The sequence below is a fragment of the Tachypleus tridentatus genome, chromosome 9, assembly GCF_004210375.1.
Source record: "Tachypleus tridentatus isolate NWPU-2018 chromosome 9, ASM421037v1, whole genome shotgun sequence".
NCBI classification, from domain to species: domain Eukaryota; kingdom Metazoa; phylum Arthropoda; class Merostomata; order Xiphosura; family Limulidae; genus Tachypleus; species Tachypleus tridentatus.
In genome coordinates this window covers 165,166,667-165,174,233 of record NC_134833.1, presented here as the reverse complement: position 1 = coordinate 165,174,233, position 7,567 = coordinate 165,166,667, and the positions used below count along the sequence as shown (strand labels likewise).

Genomic DNA, 7,567 nt, shown 5'->3' with positions numbered 1-7,567 from the left:
TATCTCTTAAACGTACCTGATGGTTAGAGCGCTTGCTTCACAATCTAATATACACGAGTTCGAAACGTGATTTCCTCTATTTTTCAACTATGGGGTCGTTATAATGTAATATTTAATTTCTTCATTCGTTGCCTTTATGTAGTTTATCACTGCTAAATTGGAGAAAGCCGGGAGAAATAGCTCTCGAATAGAATTTTGCAAATTTCAAAATAAACCAAATTTATAATAGAAGAGTGAATTGGAACAGATCTCTTTATAAAGCTGTCTTGAAATTTGTTGCTTAATTTTTATCTTTAAGTTATTTAGGTAATTAACATATTTTACCATACTTAGAACTAGAAACAAACGTTTATAATTGTGTCGCTTTCATACGAAACAATGTCATTCGATTTTAACTTTTCTTAAGATAAAATGTTTTAATTTGTAATACAATACACAGTGATCAACTACAATCTCGGAATGTTTTCAAATTAAATCTAATTTTAGTCATTGTATATTGTCTATTTCTTTTCTAGTCTTGAAATACTTAAATTCAATTTGAACTTATGTCTTACGTAAAACTGTTTTATATATACTGAATTAATATGCAGCCAACAAGCGTGATTTTATGGGACTGAAAACAATATTGCTGTTTACGCTGGTAGCGACATCTCACGGTGGACAAGTGATGTTCATAATATGGATTTGTGCCCTATATGCTACGTTTCCTGTTGAGTTTGTGTGCATTCCTGCCGCTGTTGTTGAAGTTGAGTATTTTATTAACTACAGTGAACTTTGTTATTAAAAAAATATGAATCATTAAATCAAATATTGTTGTATTTATTATTATGTGTAAAGATATTAAAATCAACAAAATAGTAACGTTTCGTTCTTCAGAGATAGTGGTAAATATTAGCTAGTGTGTGGGGAAATCTGAAATTTGTACGAATTACAGTAAGGTTGGTGAGAGGGATCATACACTTAAATTACATTATCGTATTTTTTAGATATATGGACAAACATTTATAGATGATGACGCATTTCTAACCACAACTGGTTCTGTATCTGGATGTGTTCACGTTGTTCTTAGGGTACTTATGGGCCTAATTCAGGACAAAATATCTTTCAAGGTAAGTAAAAAGAAATATTATTATGTATATTTAAAAGTTAATATCAATATTTGTTTGAACAATAATTTTCCTTCGCCATTTTGAGAAAAATAACAGCAACATAACACAGGGCAGAGTTTTTAAAGGTTAAAAGTAATCTCAGTAATATTTTCCAAACTTATTTCAGTTGAAAGTAACTATCCAAAAGAAGAGCTATAAGCTAACGAAATAGTAAAGAGTTGATGACTTCTACACTTGTGTTTTTTTCTACAAGCAATTGTTACCTATTCTAGTGTAATCATAATGATTACTATGTGTAAATAATCTATCAAAGAATAAGTAAAAAGTATTTATCCATAGTTGTGTATTATGGTTGAAGACGTGTTAGTCTAAAAGCTGAGAATATTTCCCTTATGATTCAGTCATTATTTCATCAAGATTGAAAAATTAATTGAGAAAGTATTACATATTAATTTTGTGTGTAAAATGTACACGGCCTACTGCAGTTGATAATCAAAATATCTTTACAGTATAAAAGCTTTATCAATTAACTATGAAGAAAGCATAAAGAAACTCTGATTATTGTTAAAATAATTTCATATACCTCAAGAAATGTTTATTTTGTTATAATTATTTTTAATGTTACAATTATTTAATAAATCTCAATTTCATCACTTTCGTAAACACTGATATAGTGATTGTTGTGCATCACCCTACAATGCATTTGAGATGGAGGACCTTCGAAACAAAGTTACAACAGTATATTTTACTTTCTATGGAATCCAAACATCCATCAACATTTCTTCTGTATGGCCCATGAGTGGTGCCTTCATGGTCATTTGTTCCTTAATTACGACTTTCGTCAATGGAATGTCAATTTTCAACATCATTACTGCCCGTTAAGGTACAGTTGGTCTGATATTGTGCCAAAAAAGTAATAATGATATATTGTACCAGTATGACAGTGAAGAACGTCCTATTATAGAGCTTCAAGATAGTTGGTGTTGGCAGGTTCTAAAACATCCTCTCTTTAAGTGGGTAATCAGACTAAATGATAAACCCATAACAAGTAAATGACAACATTCACCATCTCATACAGTTTCCTTACCTCATTATCTGATTTTTCATTCATTATCAGATGGGAGTGTTAGCCAACTGTGGCACCACTCTTTCTTATTGAATTAGTTTAAAATAAACGGCATTAAAACCAAAGAATTTAACGAGAATTGGTGCTAATCAAACTATTTCCAGAGGAGGCTCACAATAAACTTCATAAAAAAGGTTTGTTCTTTGAGTGAGGCCTTTTTTCTCGCTCATGATTAACCGGAAATATCTCTTAAACGTGTGACCTGATGGTTAGAGCGCTTGCTTCACAATCTAATATACACGAGTTCGAAACGTGATTTCCTCTATTTTTCAACTCTGGGGTCGTTATAATGTAATATTTAATTTCTTCATTCGTTGCCTTTTTGTAGTTTATCACTGCTAAATTGGAGAAAGCCGGGAGAAATAGCTCTCGAATAGAATTTTGCAAATTTCAAAATAAACCAAATTTATAATAGAAGAGTGAATTGGAACAGATCTCTTTATAAAGCTGTCTTGAAATTTGTTGCTTAATTTTTATCTTTAAGTTATTTAGGTAATTAACATATTTTACCATACTTAGAACTAGAAACAAACGTTTATAATTGTGTCGCTTTCATACGAAACAATGTCATTCGATTTTAACTTTTCTTAAGATAAAAATGTTTTTATTTTGTAATACAATACACAGTGATCAACTACAATCTCGGAATGTTTTAAATTAAATCTAATTTTAGTCATTGTATATTGTCTATTTCATTTCTAGTCTTGAAATAATTAAATTCAGTTTGAACTTATACCTTACGTAAAACTGTTTTATATATACTGAATTAATATGCAGCCAACAAGCGTGATTTTTATGGGACTGAGAACATTATTGCTGTTTATGCTGGTAGCGACATCTTACGGTGGGCAAGTGATGGTCATAATATGGATTTGTGCCCTATATGCTGCGTTTCCTGTTGAGTTTGTATGCATTGCTGCCGCTGTTGTTGAAGTGTTTGGCAGAAAACACACAACTATGATTTATGGAATGATCTACTTTATAGCAGTAAGTAACTAAAATGATATGTGTATCTTCACCTGACTGACAATCTACAAGATGTTTATGTATTCTTTAGTATCGTCGAAATTATCGTTGAAACAACGAGCACCAATATCGTCATTTCTTTATGAATAAAAAATAAAAGGAGAACATTAAATATTAAATACATGAAGTATTCATACACCATGTTTAATTTTCTGTTTGTTTTTTAAATTAAACATTCTTTATTTCACCTACGTAGTTACTCTCAAACCATGATAGTTACTTTAGCCTTTTCATAGACACTTAACTGCTGAATGTCGATATAATTTCTGTTTTATATTTTAATCTATATATTGATCTTTACTCAAACATCTAACTTCTAAACGTCTGTATATTTTCTTCTATGTATTACTCCAGCCTAGTGATATTTTATTTAATAATCATCTAACTGCTGAGTGACTATATATATATATATATACATATTCTTTTATCTGATACTTCATCTTGCTGATATCATTAAATAACAAATGACTGCCAAGTGACCATATATATACATATTCTTCTGTCTGATACTTCAACTTGCTGATGTCATTAAATAACCATCTAACTGCTGAGTGACTATATATATATATACATATTCTTCTATCTGATACTTCAACTTGCTGATGTCATTAAATTACCATCTAACTGCTGAGTGACTATATATATATATATACATATTCTTCTATCTGATACTTCATCTTGCTGACATCATTAAATAACCATCTAACTGCTAAGTGACTATATATACATTCTTTAGCTGATACTTCATTCTTTCTCAAAATGTAATTTTTTTGTCTCAACCTTCTCGCCACTTCGCGACAGTGTATTTTCTTGTAGCTAGTACATCAGATTACTGACAAACATTTTTTTGATGTGTCTTCATGTATAGTATTTCTATTATCTTCTGGCCTATTGTGTTTCAAAAAATTATTCAGTACTTCGGATGGTTCGGAACATTTTGTTTGTTTGTTTGGGAGTATTTTATTTATTGGTAAGTTATGAGAGTTTGTATCGAATAAAATAAATATGTATCCTGTTTCATCTTTACTGTATTTTAAAATATGTTCAATTATTAAACATCGCTACTTCTAGCCCAATAAATGTACTTACACATTAACTTTCAAATAAATTACAATTTAACAGTAGCAAATGTAAAGTTAAAATAACTAAGCAAATTTATTTTTCGATCAATTACAACGTATCTCATATCTTAAAAGCCATCATTAAAACACTGTTAAATCACAGATTCTCTGAACTAAAAGTTTCATAACTACCAGATTGGGTATTGAACTCACATAATACACCTAAAATAAAGGCGTTTTACCAACTTTAAATTCTCTTACGTGGTTTTGCGAAATTTTATGGGAAATAACATACATTCCTTATTCTTAAAATATATAAATTACGTGCGTTTAGTTTCAGTGCTACTTGAACCTTTCTTTAAAGAGAAAATTTGACTTAGAAACGTTACTCATTGTACATTGTAAATTGTAAGTCTACGTTACACATAACGTTCAACAATACTACAACTAACGTAAAATCATTGTACTTTTACAATAAGAACGATTGCTGAGCAGAAACCCAAACATTTCACATTCTACATCACTCTAGGCCAGGAATCACCAAACTACGGCCCTCGAGGTCATTTTGTACGGCCCGCCAACAGCTAGCCGCTTGAAATAAAACGTGACATTTCATCAAATGTCCGACTGTCATAACAAAATAAATCACACTGATGGCCACTTTAAGCTGGCAAACAGTTTGTTTGTTTTGAATTTCGCACAAAGCTACTCGAGGGCTATCTGTGCTAGCCGTCCCTAATTTAGCAGTGTAAGACTAGAGGGAAGGCAGCTAGTCATCACCACCCACCGCCAACTCTTGGCTACTCTTTACCAACGAATAGTGGGATTGACCGTCACATTATACACCCCACGGCTGGGAGGGCGAGCATGTTTAGCGCGACGCGGGCGCGAACCCGCGACCCTCGGATTACGAGTCGCATGCCTTACGCGTTTGGCCATGCCAGGCCCTGGCAAACAGAAGACGTTATGATAAAGAAACAAGGCTGTCACGCGCAATTTAACCAACAGGAAAATTCTTCCTTCGTCATTGCTGCCCGTTTCTATGAAAGCATTAGATTTCAAAACAAGTACAGACTTATCCCTTGTCCCATTGACTCGTCTTGTAAATTTAGCGGCCTAGGGTTACCGCTAGGGCAAGCTCATTTCTCTTCGTAGTTGAATTATGCGCTTTTCGTAACTCGTTCTTAGGTAAGTGTCGTGTCAAACGTACGTTTCAATATATTTTATTTGTGCGTTCTTGGACCAGTACAATACTTTTCTCACAGCGTTCTTTGTTTTTCATTTTCAGATCCTGTTGTTTTTCACCAACCGTTATGACTGCTTTTAAAAGAAGAAAAGTGGCTTCCAAGTGTCGTGAAGAATGGGGAGAAAAGTACTTCTTTTTGGAAACAAAAAACCAGAAAGCTACTTGTGTGATATGTACCGAAAGAGTTGCCGTTTTGAAATAAACATGTTACAGTTATGTCTCTTCTTTAGCAAACAGATGGCAGTTTATCCTTAGAAGAGTGAATCAACAAACACAGATATCACGTGTGAAAATGTTCACGTGACCCACACGTTCAACTCGTGCATATCTAAAGAGACTGCAGAATAAACGTTTATTTTTATTCTTGTAATGTGATAATTTTGGTACCTTCGTGTAATACAGTGTTTCACCGGTAAAATAATTATATAATTTATTAATATCAAATCAGTTAAACTTTGGAGTCAACCGTTTCTCGATAATTTTTAGATATGAAAGTTCGTCCATTTATATCAGTTTTGATGTTTTCTGATTTATCTTGGTCTTGGTACAACATTTCTGTTTGGAAACATCACTCCTTACCTGACATCATACCTCAGAAAAAGAGTTAACAATAACACGAGATACGAACAGACTGCCTGGATCATCTATATATCCGACTGTTTAACTTCATTCTTCTTTTGTGGAGTTTGGCTAGCTGAACGGATTGGACATCGGTTTAGCATCCTGATTGGTACAGTTATTTACAGGTGAGGCAGGAATGTGAATTTAATGTTGGACATACACACCAAAACTGAGTGTAATTACACTTAGATAAAATAATTGTTTGTTTTGGAATTTCGCACAAAGCTACTCAAGGGCTATCTGTGCTAGCCGTCCCTAATTTAGCAGTGTAAGACTAGAGGGAAGGCAGCTAGTCATCACCACCCACCGCCAACTCTTGGGCTACACTTTACCAACGAATAGTGGGATTGACCGTCACATTATAACGCCCCACGACTGGGAGGGCGAGCATGTTTATGCGACTCGGGTGCGAACCCGCGACCTCAGACTACAAAGCACACGCCTTAACGCGCTAGGCCATGCCAGGCCCTAGATAAAATAATGCAAATCAAATTGTTAAAGTTAAAATAATTAGCATTATTGATGTTGTAAGTTTATTTTAATAATTCTAAAATAATTATTTATATATACACTAACCAAGTCATGGATGTAATTTAATATTACCTATGTTTCTTTTCTAAAATCATTTCTGTCATATTAGGATTCGGGGTTCAATTCTCTTGGTGGACATTGCACAGATAGGTAGTTCTATCGGTCTTGCTTTAAAAAAAAAACATAGAAACTTACACATTTCATAATCCCGTGAATTGTTCTAAGATACATCTGTATTTTAAATACATAAAGTAAGTAATCTTATAAGACAATGCGACACTCATTCACGTGGAAAGTAGCGGCAGAAGATTAGTTTTGATCAAGGTAATTAACAAATCATGTTATCGTGTTTTCATTAATACCTACCATTCATGATCGTGAATCAGTTATAAGTGTATAATTATAATTATGTAAACTCATAAAATCTTCTACTGGTGATTGTTATTCTAAAGTTATTTCACGTTAGACAGCTGTCGTTGATTGTGGAGCCAATGTCACGTTGGTGAGTTTTCTGATGGTGTTACTCCAGGAGCTGACTTTGGTCTTTCTGGTGTTTTCTTTGTAGGTGAGAATGAATTAGATATTCACTTCCAACTCCATCTTTGTGTCAATGTTCCACTGTTTAACTTCTTGTTTCACAGAAGAAAGAAGTTAATCTCCAACATACATGGGTTTTATCGCAGCTACTGTTTCACATACATTTTTCATACTATAGCATCGCAATAGTGAAATATTTGACACAGACCAGACTGCACTTGCTAGAATATGGCCTGGTCATTCATGTGGATGTTAAAACAAGTAAAAACATTCGTGATGACGAGTAACCCACTTGAAGTAAAATGTATCT

At 33.1% G+C, this 7,567-nt stretch overlaps 1 long non-coding RNA gene across 1 annotated transcript; it reads left to right on the top strand.

Moving 5' to 3' along the window:
• The first annotated feature begins 978 nt into the window (after positions 1-978).
• Positions 979-6,028, top strand: LOC143226870 (uncharacterized). The gene is made up of 3 exons (XR_013014791.1): positions 979-1,109; positions 3,013-3,222; positions 5,611-6,028. It is a non-coding gene; the product is annotated as an uncharacterized LOC143226870 (long non-coding RNA).
• The last annotated feature ends 1,539 nt before the right edge of the window (positions 6,029-7,567 follow it).